At 51.4% G+C, this 16614-nt stretch overlaps 1 long non-coding RNA gene across 1 annotated transcript; it reads left to right on the forward strand.

The window, feature by feature from the left end:
• The first annotated feature begins 3216 nt into the window (after positions 1-3216).
• LOC106148551 lies at positions 3217-7766 on the forward strand. The gene is made up of 2 exons (XR_001234103.1): positions 3217-6442; positions 7350-7766. It is a non-coding gene; the product is annotated as an uncharacterized LOC106148551 (long non-coding RNA).
• Positions 7767-16614: the final 8848 nt, after the last annotated feature.

Below are 16614 nucleotides of genomic sequence, written 5' to 3' on the forward strand. Positions count from 1 at the left end.
TTTATTTATTTCGCAGCACTGAGGGTCAAATCCATGGCCTCGCACGTGCTAAACATACGCTGTACCGCTGAGCTGCTCCTCCTGCCCACTTCTCCGGTCTCAGACCCTGTCTGTGGCACGGAGTGTCGGGAGCTGAGGTTGAATCAACACAGGACACCAAAGTCCCAACTCTTACCTACGACTACAGGATTTATAAATTTTGCAATCTGACTTTTAAACCCAGGCATTACAGGTGGCACACATTATCCTGACACTTGGGAAGCTGAAGCAGGAGAATCGCTGTTTACGGGGTCAAGGTGCCACACCTTTGTGCGTGAGCCCTGGAGGGATGAGGCTTGGGAGGCAGAGCTCCTGGCCTCGAGCCAGTTTCTGGTTTTTGTTTTGCGTTTGTCTTTTTGAGAGAGGGTCTCACTATGCGGTTTAGGCTGGCCTTGCGCTCACTTTGAGCCAGTTTCCAAAGCTATCAGAATCTTTGCCTGCATTCTCCCCAGTTAGCTTCTGCATCACTCGGGGTGGAACTCAGGGCCTGGCACAGGATGGACAAGCAACGCTGTGCTGCTGAGCTACATCCCCAGCCCTTCTTTTTCTTTTTTTTTTTTTTTGGTACCAGGAATCAAATTCAGGATCTTACGCTTGCCAGGCAGGTGCTTATGCCACTGAGCTATAACCCTGGCCTAGCCCTTTTTGTTTTTATTTTTTATCTGTATCTTTGTGAGACAGGGTTTCTCCATGCAGTCCAGGCTGGCCTTGAGCTCACTATAGCCCAGGCTGGCCTTGAACTCACAATGATCCTCCTCCCTCAGCCTCCCGAGTGCTGGGATTACAGGTGGGTGTGCGGAACCATGCCCGACAAGCTTTTTTATTTTGATTAGTGCATGTTTGAGCACACAAGGGTCATATTCCTTGTAAAAGTCAGTGCATGTGCATAACTCACCTTAATTCTTTTTTTATCTGCCTCCCCTTCCCTCTTGGCCCCCTCCCATTCACAAAAGATCTCTCTCCCTACTTCTTATGATCCACCTTTTAAGTGGCTCTTTATTTATACCCTGGGTTTCTCCTATAAGGAAAACCATGTGATCTTTAAGCCCGTGTATCGGATTTATTTCACCGAACATCATGGTCTCAAAGTACATCCATTTTCCTACAAATGACTCAAGTTTATCCTTCTATATGGCAGAGTAGTGCTCCATGGCACGTACATACCAGTTTCTTTATCCACTCATCCGTTGATGGACATGTAGGTGCTCCCAAGATTTAGCTGTATGAGTTGTTCTGCTATAAACATGGATGAACATGGATCCCTGTAATATATCTTTATCACTTTTGGGAAGAACCTCTTCAGTGAAAGAGGAAGGGAAGGAGTCATGCTGCTATATACACAGGCCCTCACTAAGCTGCCCAGCCTGTCCGAGAGCTGAGGATGCCCCCACCCCGCCTCCCGTGTAGCTGGGCTCACATGGGTGCCACCTGCCTGCACACAAACTCCTATCCAGTGCGCTGCATTTCGCACTCATTTCATATTGCAGCCCCCCCCCCCTGTGCCGTCTCCTATGCTGACCGAGCTTTGCCAACCTCGTGGGGCCAGTGGCACCCAGCAGTGGGCGGTAAACCTTGCTCTGCAGTGGTGCCAGGGTCACGAAGGAGAAGGACCTTGCGGCTAGGGAGATGCGGGCACCATGCCGGGGGGAGAAGGGCTGGAGAGCCAGTGGGGGCTGGGCAGATGTGAGTAGTTGAATTTATTTTTTTTAAATGGTGGCCAAAATATGCATCTAACATAAAATGTACCATTTGAACCACATCAAAGAGTAAGATTCAGTGGCATGGGTCGCATTCCAGCGCTGGACGCCACTGGGACCCTGACGTATTTCCAACACCGCTGGCTTCTTCTACGGAAACCGCACTCGATAAGCAGGAGCTTCCCTGCCTGGGTGCCTCCGGCAGGGGCCAAGCTCTCCCCTACTATGTGCATGGATTTTCCTCTTCTAGATGCCTCAGATAAGCAGAGTTATACAGTATTTGCCCTGCACTGTCTGCCTTACGTTTTCAGGCTTCGCCCATCGATCAGAGGTTTGTTAAGGTTGACACGTATTATTGTATTGTACCACCCACCACATTCTGTTTATCCACTGTGCCATGGTAGAGACTTGGAGTATTCACCCTCTTGGCTATTGTGAATGATGCTATGGTGAACACTAGCATCTTGAGTTCCCCTTTCAATTCTTATGGTCTTTTTTCTTTTTTTGAGACAGGATCTTGCTGTGTAGTCCAGGCTGGCCTGCACTGTTGGTGATCCTCCTGCTTCAGCCTCCTGAGTGCTGGGATTACAGGACCAAGGGTGGCTTATGAGCAATTTTTAAAAATGTACTTATTGGCTTTTGTGTATCTTCTTTTTTTTTTTTTTTTTTTTTTTTTGGTTTTTCTCTGGTACCGGGAACCAAACTCACGACCTTGCGCTTGCCAGGCAGGCGCTTTTGCCACTGAGCTAAATCCCCAGCCCCTTGTGTACCTTCTTTGAAGAAATGTCTTTTCAACTCCTTTGCCCATTGTTAAAAACTGAGTTTTATTGTTGTTGAGTTGTAAACATTCCTTATATTTGGGTGTGTGATTTGCACATATCTTCTCTCATGCTGTTTGTTCTGTTTATTGGTAATGCCCTTTGATGCCTGAACATTTTAAGTTTGGTTGAACTCTTGAGGTCTGTAGTGACCTTTTCTGGTGACTTCCCTGCCTGGTTTGCAGAGACTGACTCTTTGTCCCTGGTGGTCACTGATGTTAGCTTGTGCCCTTAGCTTGTACCCAGTGAGTGTTTTGATAGAATTTTGTTTGAATGTCAGGAGCTAAAAAGACAGACACAGAGGAACCAAGCGAGCAGACAGAAAGTAGCCTCTCCATCTTTGCGGACTGGGTTTGGGCCAAACTGGCACAGCACTCGGGAATCAGCTCTGGATCAAAGCTTGAGCACTTTTTTTACCAGGTTTTTCTCAGCTTGTGCCTTGCACAGGGCATGTGCCTCGCCCTCGAGGTCCCTGCGCACATAGATGCTCTTGGCTTCAGCTTCCCAGGGAAACCTGCTCCTGGGCACCTCCTCCCGCGTCTCGCTTGGCCTGTGGCCTGGCTCTGCAGCCTGGCTCTGTGGCACCCTTCTACCTGGGTTTTGTTCTCGTCTTCAGCAACATCTGCTGCTTTTCTAGGGCAGGTTCAGAGTCGGCTGTGAGACGTCAGCACCTGTGGCACTTCCTTAGGTGCTGGACAGGTGACAGCTGGCATCTGTCTGCCCCTTCTGGAACCGAGACCACTGTCCCAGGATGGCAGGACCGGCTACTGCGCTTGACCCTTGGCACGTGCGGAGCGACAGGGCATGTGAAATGTCACACAAGTTTTCTGTCACTTTGAAGTTGGCTTTCTCTTGGTTCAGCATGCATTTATTTACTGCTGTGAGCACCCCCTTTTTCTCCTCAGCAATCCGGCAAAGTTGATTCTGACAGCGTATTTGTTTTTGATGTTTCTGTGGGGTTAGGAGCTCCGAGCTGCCCACTGTGCCAATGTGCTGACCGGATTAGACGCTGGAAATCTTCAAACTAGGGTACAAGACAGATTTGCTCTCCTTATGTATAATTTTTTAAAACTAAAACGTGTCACAGAGCTGTCTGTGGCTAAGTGTGTGAATTTTGGAGGCAGATGGTCTGAATTTTGGTCCTTTCTGTGCTACTGGAAAATTTGTAGTAGTAAGGGATGTAGCTCAGCGGCACAGCACCTGCTTGGTAAGCTCAGGTTGTGAGTTCGATTCCTGGTACCAAAAAACCCCAAAAACTTACTGTAGTAAGTTGTGTAACCTCTAAACACCAGCTTCCTATCTGGAGAGCGGGGTGTTGAGGAGGCTTACCAGGCTTTTTTGTGGTACAGTCCGTGGTACGCGCTGGCCCATGTTTGCCCATCAGCTCTCGGAAGGGAAGGAGCGGGTCACCCTGACTGTGAGGTTTGCCAGTTTTTGGGGTGGAAATAGTCTGGATGCGGCTGATCTTAAGGTGCCAGTGTGAGCCCTTCTAATGTACAGTGGAGGAGGCTTTCACACCGCCTGGTCCAGGAGCCAGTGGGGGCCAATCAATAAACAGCATCACCTTCTGTTTCCCTGACAGAAAGAATCAAATCCAGTGACAGTGGATGATTCCCGAAAAGTTAGGGCCTGTAACTGCCCCGCCTCTAGTGCTGCGTGTTCTGAAGTACCTGCCGCTCCGCTCGCGGCTCTTTGCGGTGCCCTCTCCAGGTGGCCTGACTTGGTCAGGATCGTTCCACGTCCCCATTCCCTCTCCCGCTGCGTCACTGTTTACAGACAACACAGGCAGTGGGAGAAGAGTCGCTGCCCAGGTCTGCCGTCCTCTGGCAGCTCCCCGGCCTGGAAGGGCTTGTTCCTAACTGATTAGCCAACAAGCTGTGTGGGGGCGTCAGCCCACCTGGGTCCTGGGCCTGCCAGCAGTCACCAGCCCGCCGTGCTTGTCGCTTGGGCACATGCATAGGTCTGTCAGCTACTCTGCCCAGGCAAGCAGTTCTGCAAACGTCATGTCCTGTCACATCCTGTCACATAGCAATGTATTCAGACCCAGGCTCGGGCCACTTTGAGTAACAAACACTGTCCTACCTAGGAACCTAGGCACCTCGACCTCATCACTTTGCCAAGTCATTTGCTACCCCTTGTTCTCCTCTACCCACACATCTATCCAGCCACTGACCCGTCCATCTGTCCATCCATCTATCCATCCATCCTCCACTCATCCACCCGTCCATCCCTTCATCCACCCACCTATCCATCCATCTATCCACTCACCCACCCATCCACTCATTCATCCATCCATCAGGGCATTCGTCTCTCCATCCACCATTCACCCACCCATTCATCCATTCATCCACCCACCTGTCCATCCATCTATCCACTCACCCATTCATCCATCCATCCACACAAGGCTTCTAGAGTGTTAATGGCTTCAAGTACAAAGATGATCCTTACTATCTATAAACTGCGTGGTCCTTACTATCTATAAACTCTCAGCCTGTGATGGGGTAAGGTAGAATGGAGACAGATATGTTAAAAAAATAAAAATTAAATTGCAAAGACTAAGTGTGGTAAGGGAAAGTACCAGAGTGCCTGGGAGACGTGCTGGGAGACTTCCGGAGTTCTGCCAGCCTGGGGGTTCCAGGAAGTTTTTGTGGTGTGCCCATGGCAGAGGGGAAGGTGGACGATCTGGGGGGCAGTATGATAGACCTCAGGGACCAGGCTCGGGGCTGGGCTCCCCAGCAGCAGGGACTCTTTCCTTTGTTGCCTTGCATCTTAGAACTTTGAGCCCTGGTTTGTTGTTAAGAAAAAAAAACCCCACCTTTTGTGGAGCTTACGGCATGACAGAGACTGTACTTTCTATTCATTATTGAACTTAATCTTCACAACAGCCTTAGAAACTTTTTTCACCCTCACTTTAAAATAAAACTGAGCTTTCACATAGTAGTGTGCAAGGTCACATCACGTAGGAATGGGCTGAGCTATGACCCATCTGTGATTCACTGCCCAGCCTGCGGTCTTAGAAACACAAGTTGGTAATACGTGGTGTAGTTGAGGGACCGGGCAGTGGTTCCACAGCCCCAAACGCTGACCCCACAACTTCTCCATTTTGTAATGCTCGTGCCTGAAACCGTCTTGCTCCTAGCTGGGCTGACTGCAGAACTCCGAAAGTGCCATGTTGAAGGGCGCAGAGGTGCCTGTGGAAAAAGCCTCCAAAAGATGCCGGGGACTGGGGCTGCCGCGGGCAGTGCTGGGTCAATGGCTAACCTGCTCCAGAGTGAGTGGGCCGATGTGGTTCCTCAATAATGTGCGGCGTTCATACAGTCAGCAAACACTTGTCACGCGTGTCCGGATGCTGGGCCTGAGTGTTGGCGTTCACACTGCACTCCTGAAGGAAGGCAGCTTGCGCAATCTTCGAAGAGCCAAAGGAAGGACAACTTGCTGGGTGTTTACGAATAAATAGGTTATTTCCTTTAGTGTTGACTTGAACTTTGTACACTTGTGTGTACAGTGACTGACCCGAAGCCCAGGAGGTAAAGCCACCCGTTAAGTTCCTAGGGGCGGGTCTCTGCTTGGCGCCGCGGCACCCTGCTTCGGGGGATGTGCTTAGTTTGCCGCCTACTGAAAATGAGCATCTGAATGTCTCTGCCGGGCCTCCTGACTCCACAGGAAAAGAACAGCGCTCTGCGGCTCACTGTGCCGCCTGTGTTCAAGTCTCACTTCCTGCTGCACAGTGGGGGACCTTGAGCAGGTCACCTCGCGTCACCTCACAAGGGGACCCTGAGAAAAGAAGAAGGTGGCAGGGCCCGGGGGACACTGAGTCATGTGCATGCCTTTCTCGGCTCTTCCTGGCTAGAACACAAGTGGACGTCTCTAGCAGTGTCCAGTAAACTGGTGAGAGGCTCAAAGCATTGTTGTGGTATTTAAAGTTAATGAATTGGAATGAACTCTTGCCGTGTGACATTTTTAGGGAAAGGAGAGAAAGTGTTGTGAAAGAGATGAACCCTGCAGCTCCCAGGGGTTGAGACCCAAGCACGGGCATTAACCACATGGCCCCGGGCCAGGGCCCTCCGAGCCTGGGAGAGCTGAACCCGCTGGGCAGGGGCGCAGCCGGCCTGCTGGGGAGGCAGCAGGTGGATGGGAAAAGAGAGGGCGCTGCACCGCAAGAAGGGACACGCTTCCAGGGAGCGGGTCCAGAGAGCTCCGACTTACAGGGAGCCAGGAGCCCATTGCACACGGCGGCTGGGCCGCAGAGTCACCGGCCGCTTAGCTCTGGGGCAGGGCGGAAGAAACACAACTGTCTCTCCACAGCTGGTGCCAGAGCTCTCCCTGAGGACAAAGCCATCAGGATTTGGCTCAGAAAGTGCCGTAGCGGAGAGCTGGGAGGGAGGACAGATAGAAGGGGAGATCTGCTCGGTGCCCTGCAGGAAGACGTGGACCTCTGGGGGTGAAGGAAGGAGGACATGTGCCAGGGACATGCGTCCCTCCCCGCCCCCTGCCTCTTCTCTCCCCTGGGAGATGGGGCTCCTCCCCAGAACCTCCCACCCCTGGAGCTTCGTGTGAGCGCTTCAATGGGCAACCAGGAGGGCTCGGGGTCCGCTCTGCCTTGTGTGACAGAGGAGCGTGGAGGAGGGACTGGACTGTCCTTCTGGGGGTGACAGGGCACCCAGAGGACTTTTTAAACTTCTGCCTGCCAGGGGTTCAAACCCAGGGTACCCAGATGTTTGAGAGACAAAAGAGCCTTGGCTGGCTTCTGCGTTGTAGCTTTCTTACAGTTCCTTTCTGTCCTTCCTTACCCCAGAAGCTCACCAGACCCCGTGCCCGACCGGTGGCAGGCACTCTAGAGGCCCACCACGAGTGGAACACGAGCCGTGTGGTACGGCCGCCCTCTGTCTGCAGGACCTGCACCCACAGACTCAACCGACCATGGGGAAGATACTCGGGAGCCCTCTCCGGGCCTTCCTCCCTCCGCAGGACTCCTCCCAGGTTTGGTACTCAGTCACCAGTCACCAGGGGAGAGTGCGTCCAGTGGGAGGAGCTCCAGTGCCACGCTGTGCCCTCAGTGAGGGGATGCCCTCGGTCACCGCAGCGGCAGAGCCCGGCTGGGAGCAGCCCTGGAAGCGAGGGCCGCTGCACGAGCTGCAGGATTAGTGTGGCCTGCAGGGGACACATGAAGGCTATGCACCTAAAAATAAACCTCATCTTTTTTATTTTTCAATTGTTGTGAGTCCGTGTTTGCAGCACACAATGACCACGTTCCTCAAAGGGGGCCGGGGCCTGTATAGGCCACCTCTGCATGCCCTTCGACCCTGCCTGCCCCCTCCCTCCTCTGGCTCTTCCCTCCCCCGCTTACAAAAGCCTCAGCTCCTGTTTCCTACGATCTTTTATTTTGCTCTTCATTTATATTTTGGATTTCTCATGTGAGAGAAACCAAGTCGTTTGCCCAGTTTATTTCACTTAACATTATGGTCTCAAAGTGCACCCGTTTCCCCACAAAGGACTCAAGTTTATCCTTCTTCACGGCAGAGCAGTGCTTCACGGTGTGTAAACACCGCAGTCTCTTTTTCCACCCATCCACTGATGGACACAGAGGCCGCTTCCAGGATTTAGTTAGTATGAGTTCTGCTGCTACAAAGGTGTATATAGGTGTATATGGATCACTGTAGTAGTATGTCTGTACCTCTTTGGAAAGACACTTTAAAGAGGATTAAGGGGCTGGGGATTTAACTAAGTGGCACAGCACCTGCCTGGCAAGCGCAAGGTCATGAGTTCGATTCCCGGTACGGGGGTGGGGGGGTGGGGAGGGGGTGGGGAGAGGATTGGCTGGGACAAATGGAATTTCTAAAAATAAACCTGTTTTGCCGGGCGTGGTGGCACACGCCTGTAATCCCAGTATTGGGTTAATAACCCTTAGCTATTGCGAGCTGATCAGGCCCACAATCTCCCAAACAAGTGGATGGAGAATGCTTAAATAAATGAGATAATTGAAATGATTTCAGGGCTCCAGGAGGGTCTAACTCTCTTATAGCTTCAGTATTCTCTGAATTTAGACAAAGACTTCTCTGGGCAGCCTGTATTGATTTGGTTTACAAACAAAGGGGAATATTCAAGAATACGTGGGAATCTGAGCAGGACCTTGGGAGAATTTTCCCAAGTAGTAAATTCTGTCAATCAGGAGAACTATCTTATCTTTAGGTTGGTATTTACTGTAGGAGTGTGGAGCCTGCAGCTGCGGTCTCTTTGTAGTTAACTGGGGTTGGAGCCAGACATCCTCAGCTGTGGTCTTACTTTGTCCTTTGAGGCATCACAGCTTCACAGGCCAATACAGGCCTCAGTGGTGACCCGTGACTCTGAGGTTCACTTACTATGAGTCCACTGCCCCTCTTCAGACAAGGGGCCTAAGCTATGCACAACTCACATGTAAACATGGAAAGCCAGTTGGTTAATACTAAATCCTGCCCAGAACCATTTTGTAGTGGTCTCTAACACCCCAGCAGTTGGGTGGCTGAGGCAGGAGGCTCCCCATGAGTTCAAGGGCAGCTGAGCTCCATAGTGAGTTCAAGGCCAGCCTGGAATACACAGTTATCTCAAAAACAAAAACGAAAGCCGTTCCTCACAAAGTGTTCTAATTAATGCAGCAGGCTAAATTCCGAAAGGGGAATAAGCCTGCTTTGTTGGAGCTAGTGAGTCAGTCCAAAGCAATCTGACAGTCCTCTAAAACTACATTGTGTTTTGGTAGTGGGAATCAAACGCAGGACCGTGCACTTGCCAGGCAGGTGCTGTGCTGCTGAGCTACACTCCGAGCTTCCTCTAAAGCTGAATAGATTTGAAGTGAAGCATCCTTGGGCTGTCATCTCCTCTACCAGTTTAAACAAATACCACAAATGAGCTCTGCTGTGCAGAACTCATTCTAGCTTCGCTGTGCTAATTCTGTTACATTGCTGGTTAATTACAGGAACCACAAAAGCCTTTAATTAGATCAAAGCCGTAGTAAAATACTTTGTGCTGTATGTCGAGTGTTTCTTTTCTTTTCTTTTCTTTTCTTTTCTTTTCTTTTCTTTTTTTTTTTGTCTTTTTGAGACAGGGTCTCGCTATGCAGTTCAGGCCGGCCGTGAGCTCACTTTGTAGCCCAGGCTGGTCTTGAACTTGCAGTAATCCTCCTGCCTCAGCCTGCCAAGTGCTGGGATTACAGGTGTGCGCCACCATGCCTGGCTGTCGAGTGTTTCTAGAACAAACTGATGCTTATCTTTCCAGACATTGCTACATTGGCATCCTGTAAAATAATTAAACTGGACGGTCAGGTTGTTTGATACTAGATGTACATATACACACATTTGTTTTTGTGACAAGGTCTTGTTGTGTATTCTAGGCTGGCAAAAAAAAGTTTGAGCAAATATCGATAACTAAATGATGGTAACTACCACTCTCAATCCTTTCGCTAACCCTATAAAGTAGACCTTATGATTTTCTTCTCTTGCAGATAATACAGTGCAAGGACACAGAAATTTGGTATCTCAGCTAGGACCCCAGAGGGGGAAGCCAGGATTAATGGGGTGACGTGTGCACACAGGTCTTAGCATAGTGCAGGGTGTGCAGTGTGTCCTATACACGTGAGTGGAGGATTAGGTGAGACGTGTGATGAGTCCAAGAGCATAAGGTGCAGCTGTCGTGAAGATGCTACCCAAAGTGTGAATTCCGTGTGTAGCGTGTGAAGAGCTCTGTGATGACCACGGGAGAAATGCAGTCAGTTACGTGAGTGGGAAGTAGCCGTGTCCAGGAGGAGTGCCCAAGTTCTTTGAGCTCACACCCCAGCGCCTTGAGGGTGAGGCACACTTACTGTGGGATGGCTCTAGAAGCCTAGAAAAAATGACAGCAAAACCTGGGTAAGGTGGAGAAGGGCAAGCTGCCATGGAAGTAGGCAGAGGAGGGGTTGAGAGGTAGAGGAGAGGGGCGTGGTGGAACGGAAATATCATGCAAGACAGGAGGCCACCCGAGGACTGCGTTCCCCGGCCAGGGCCGGATGACACGCTGCTCCACAAGGCCATCAGGAGCACACGGGCGAGCCTGGAGTCCCAGACATCAGTGCCGAGGCAGGAGGACTGCACGCTTGAAGCTGGCATGCACAGCTTAGTGAGAGGCCCGTTCCTTCCCCCAAAAGGCTGGGGTGTAGCTCAGCGGTAGAACACTGGCCAGGCACACATGTGGCTCTGGGTTCGGTCCACAGCACAGGGGATGAATGAATGAATGAATGAATGAATGGATGGATGGAGTAGGCCCATGACCACCAGGGCCTGGTGATACACATCACGTACAGTTCCACTTGGAGCAGCCAGCTCTGCAGAGTCCCCGGATGGCCCTGAGAGGGGCCTCTGTGACTGGCTTGGCTGTTGTCCTGGAGGCTATGTGTTCGCTCAGAGCCCTTTCCACCGAGCTGTCATCACACAAAGAACACAAGGACCCAGGAGTGAGGAGTTGAAGTAGCCGTAGTCCCACGTACCGCGACTCCCTGTGGGCAACTCTGTCCTTCCTGTCCCCAAAACTCTGGGCTCATGAAGGGCCCAAAGTTCTGGTCCTCCCAACTAGCTGGGCCCTCCGGAGGACTGTGTGAGTCCCGCTGAGTCACAAAGTGCAGCGGTCACCTTGGCTCCCTTGTCCCCGGGGCCCATGGGGGAGGTGAGGTCCACCCTCAGCAGGAGGAAGTGCGCAGGGCCAGGAGGCAGTTGTGCAGACGCAGAAGGTGTCCCTGGGCCTTTCCGGTACTCCCTGAGCCTGGGCACTGTCTGCATGTGTGCAGCATACCGGCCCAAGACAGGCCTGGTGGTTTGAAGGCCCGTGGGAACTGGGAATCAAGATTTGAGTCACATCGCCACGGAAGCCACTGCCCAGGCCCTCCAAGGTAATGGCTGGGAGGAAGGCATTAAAATGGGCAGCGGGGCCGGAGGTGAGGGCTGGCTGTGGGCCTGAGACCAGTGGCGAGGACCTGGCCGTGGTGCTGGTGAGGACACTAGCGCTGACCTCCCCCTGCTGCCTTCCTGTCCGGGGACTCCCGATTGGCCCAGGCTTCCTTGAGTCTGTGCTGTGCGCTAGGTATGCTCTACCCGCTGTTCCCTTCCTCCCTGCCTTGGCTCTCCCCCTCAATCCTTGCTGGCCTTTCTCGGTGAAGCTTTCATTCATCCTCTCAGCTTCTCCGAGGACCTGAGCTAATGCGTGCTCAGCAGCAAGCGGCTGGCGGGGTCAGGCGGGCAGAAGGAGCAGCGAGTCCGCACCTCGGCCCCACGCCTTCACCATCACTGCTTACGTGATGCACTGGCCTGGCGAGCGGTGATTTCAGTTCTGCCTCGGAGGACACTCACAGTCAAGTCAGCAACTTGAGAAACAGTGGGTAAAGGGGTGAGCGGAGCTGAAATTCCAGTGAGGTCGGATCGCTGCCAAGGCTCCTTGCCTGCTTGGCGAGGGCATTGTGGGCCAAGGGCGGCGCTGCTTCTCCCCAGTGTCATCAGTGAGGACCACAGTGGTGGGATTCTCCAACTCCACAGCCCAGTTTTGATCGAGTAACACTCTGTTTCTTCTTTTTATTTTTGGTCTTTTTGAGACAGGGTCTCACTATGCAGTTCAGGCTGGCCTTGAGCTCACTTTGTAGCCCAGGCTGGTCTCGAACTCACAGCAATCCTCCTGCCTCAGCCTCCCGAGTGCTGGGATTGCAGGCGTGCCCCACCACGCCTGGCTTTCGAGTAACACTCTGAAGGCTGCACCTGCATGTCTCATTCCCGGCAGAGCTGCCCACGGGGCTGCGCATCCTCAACAATGTTAGTGTAAAAGGTTGTCATGTGGGCGTGCCCGGTCACACACCATAGGATCCATCTGCTGTTCACCATTTTACTTTCACTGAATTATTCCTTCAGCCGGTATCTGTAGGACTTTTATTATGCATAACTTTAAGGCTATGCATAATAACCTTAAGGTAAAAAAATTTATAGATTCCTTTCCCCCCATTACCTTTAATAATTGACAGTATTGATGTAGAAAAAGTAGCAAATGAGATACTTCAGAGCACTTGGAAACATTCACCTGTACAAAACCTAGAGTAATGGGGAATGAACATTCGTGCAAACCCCTTCGACCTTGGTACACCGTAAATCTTTTCTCCATCTTAGTATGTGTCACTCTGACATGGTTCTGTTGACTCATTTACTTGTTTTCAACCACACTCCTTGCCAAGGCATCATTTCCTTTTATTTCACTTTTGTATTCACAGTACTACACAGTGCATGGCACATACCTGGTGCTCAGCAGATCCCTGTTGTATTCGTCTGTGTAGCCCAACCTACGGGGATGGGAGGCCTTTCTCAGACACTGCAGGTGGAATCGCAATGCAATAAACGAACAAACAAAAATCCAACAGTTCTCAACAATTCAACATACTCAGCGGTAGGAAAATGGAAAGCTTTTGTGAGTACAGTTTTTTAGGGTGAAGAATATGGTGGAGAAATGCCTCACAGAGAAAGGACTGTATTTTTATTAAAGATCTCATTGTTATACACTGACAGGAGATTCTCCGATCACAGTAGATGGTGGGCAGAGAACAAAAACAGACCTATTTTTGCTGTCACTCCACATAAACACGGATAAATTAAGTGAGAAAAGTAGCAGGAAACTAGTGAGAAAGCATACAACAAATTACCGAGCTCCTTCATAGCTGTGAAAATTAAAAATTAAACAAGGTACATTTTAAAAGCATTAAAGGTGCAAACCACTTAAAAATTATAATGTCCACTGTTATAGAACCTGGGTACATTTTTCAGGGCAATGTAAGTTTACACAGACCGCATGGAAAGTAACCTGGTAATATGAATTTACGAATTCAGAATCTCAGAATCTGCAACCCATTTGATCAATAATCTCTTTCCCAGGAATCTCTCCACAAGTAATTATTTAAATGTTAACTATTAAGTTTCACGTTTAATTACTATTTAAAAATTAGGTGCATGAAGAACCTGCATGAGTTATGAAGACGTGGAGACAGAAGTAAGCTCATAAATTTCAATTACTTTTTTCAAAAATTTTGTTTGCAGTACCAAGGATCAAACTCGTGACCTTGCGCTTGCCAGACAGGTGCTTATGCCACTGAGCTATATCCCCAGCCCCTCAATTACATTTAAGGAACAGTTTACAAAATTATATGTGCATCATGTAGTTTAAAATAAAATTGACAACATACCTGGAAGAAAATATATCACAGCCATGTTTATGCTAGGGTTGGAAGCTTATGGCTCTCCATGTTTACCTATTTAGTTTCCAACCTTTTGTAATAAAATTTGGTGGCTTGTACAATGGGGCTTTAGTTGAATGTTGTTCAGCACAACCTTTTAAAAGCAGATCTCATTGTCTATTTTCCCATTAAGTAGGCAATAGCTTTGGCAGAGGAGTACACAGATCAGAAAATGCTCTTCTGATGATTTATGTGTGCAATCACGTGCATATTTTTGGTTGGATGGTCACTATTATGGTTTTAGACAATTTCCTGATAAGAGCTTTCCATTTCACCCATGCGGCTTGGTTCACTTAGATGCATGTCATGCACTGCATGTTTGAAAGAGTTTTTGCACCCCTCTGTTTTTCACCATTTCTCGCTGGTGTCAGATACTCCCTACAGAGTGACTTGTAAAATCTGTCCTCAAACAATTTAGTTGGTGGCATCAGCAACTCAGAAAACACAGAGCTGTGTGAGAATCCTTCCCCTGCTGCACCACGCCGCCAACCACTGGAGCTCAGGCTTTGTGTCTCCTGGGCTCTGCGGGATGTCTCAGCGTGGAGCGTGGGGTCTACGAAGCTGTGGGACTCTGCCTCTCCAGTCACCTTCCGGGCTATCCCTAGATTAGTGGTTCTCAATGGGAGAATGTCATCCCCTACGGGACCTGTACAACGTCTGAAGACATTTTTGGCTGTCACAGCTGGAGCCAGAGGGGTGGGAGGTTAGAGCAGAGGGGATGTGAGGGGGTCTGCTGCTGGCGCCCAGGGATAAAGGCCCCGGTGTTCCTCACCACTAGGATTGCACCCTCTCCAACATGAAATCTTCCAGCCCAAGCTGTCCACAGTGCTGAAGCTGAGAAGTCGCGCCCTAGGGTGAACCTTCCAAAGTAAAAACCTGCTTGCAGCAGGGCTTGGTGGCGCACGCCTGCACTCCCAGTGCTTGGGAGGCCGAGGCAGGAGGATCATGGTGAGTTCAAGACCAGTCTGGGCTACAAAATGAGTTCAAGACCAGCCTGAACTGCATAGTGAGACCCTATCTCAAAAAAGACAAAAAAACAAAAGAACCCAAAACCTGCTTGCATACCTGCAGAACACACTACTTCTTAAGGGTAGTTTTTGCATAAGGCTCCTTTTTGACAGTCCCTGGACACATGGCATGGCCTATTTCTGATGAACGGTGGGCCTCCTCCTCGCTCCCAGGACTGGGGGGTCTCTTCTGACTTCTGTAGGCTGGGCTGGGGGACACCTGTGTCCCTGTTAGAGGAGCACGGTACTGCCAAGGTCTTGAGGCTGTCTGCCCCACTGCACAGTGAGCCTGCTTAGGTCAGAAGTCTTCCTCAACCAGAGTCCTCAGTGATGCCTGCCTGGTATGAGGCAGGGGTCAGACTCACCCAAGGCCCTGGCCCATTCCACTTTGTGAGTAGCCAGGTTTGTTGAGTACAGTGGGTTCACTGTTGCTTTCCTTCTTTTTTTTTCCTTTGGTTTCTTGAGACAGGATCTAGCATGCTATGTAGCCAGACTTTCAGCTTCCTAAACTCTAGGACTGTAATATGTGTCACCATACCTGGCTTTTCTTTTTTCTCTTCTCCTCACCTGAAATGTTTTTTCACAGCTCTGTCTACACTCATGTTACTCCACCTTCTTTAAGGACCAGATTTAAAAACTAAATCATCAAGATTGACTGAGTCAGTGCTGTTCCCTAGGTTTTCACCTTTTTGAGGCAGGGTCTTGCTATGCAGTTCAGGCAGCCTTGAGCTCACTTTGTAGCCCAGGCTGGTTTCAAACTTGCAGCAATCCTCCTGCCTCAGCCTCCAGAATGCTGGGATTGCAGGTGTGTGCCACCACGCCTGGCACGTGTGATTTTAATTCACCTGCAGTGAAGGCTTAATAAAGAGCTATGAGCTCTGGTTAACAGGTAGAGAAAGTGATGCAAAGAGTTGCGGGGCGGTCACAGCGAGCCTGGCAGACAGGACAGGGCAGGACTGCACCCAGGGTGCCTGGCCCGGCCCTGCCTTTTCCCTCTTCCGCCTGGCCCAGCAGGCTTGGGAGTCGTTTTGGCAGCCACTCAACTTTTACGAGACATCTGCTGAGCGATTAGGGAAATAGGAGGTACGTGGTGTAGGCCAACCTAAAACCCACGACCCAGGGTCAGCCGGTGCAGAGGACACGGCCCAGGGGATTTCACCGGGGTTTTCCGGAGGAAGCCGGGGAGGGAGGGGACAGGCAGGATTCCCGGGGCCCTGCGCGGAGGGTCAGTCAGGCTGAGTACTCCTGGTCCTCCCCCGAGGCAGGGGCAGCCGGGCCCCTCGGGGGATCTGGGGATGCCTGCAGCCTCCCAGGCAGCGGACGGCGGGTCCAGCTGAGGGCGTGGGGGTTGGAGCCCGGCTGTAGCAGGACCTCAGAAGCACCGAACCGAGACGTCTCCTCCTGGACACTACAAGGCCGACGCCTAGTCCGGGTGACGGTCAGCACACGGGGAAGAGCGCTGACCACAGCCAGGTTCCAGTCTTTTCCATGACGTGGTTGCCCCACCCCCCGAGCTCCGCACGGGGCAGCGGCACCCAGGCCAGGGGCCCGCTGGAGGCCCGATCTCTGGGGAGGCTGTTCGGAGGGCTGGGGTCGGGGCAGAGCTGCGCGGGGCGACACCCTCCCGGCTTCCAAGGCCAAGAGCTGGGGGCGGGGCCCTGTGCGGGGCGGACCCCTTTGGGGTCTCCTAGTCCACGCGGCGGGGGCGGAGCTGCAGGAAAGGCGCGCGCCGCTGCTTCCCCCGAGGCCCCGCCCCTAGCGTCGCGGGAGGGGCCGCACCGGGGCGGGGC

Source organism: Chinchilla lanigera, unplaced genomic scaffold (genome assembly GCF_000276665.1).
Source record: "Chinchilla lanigera isolate Chin_1 unplaced genomic scaffold, ChiLan1.0 scaffold00022, whole genome shotgun sequence".
In the NCBI taxonomy this organism is placed as follows: domain Eukaryota; kingdom Metazoa; phylum Chordata; class Mammalia; order Rodentia; family Chinchillidae; genus Chinchilla; species Chinchilla lanigera.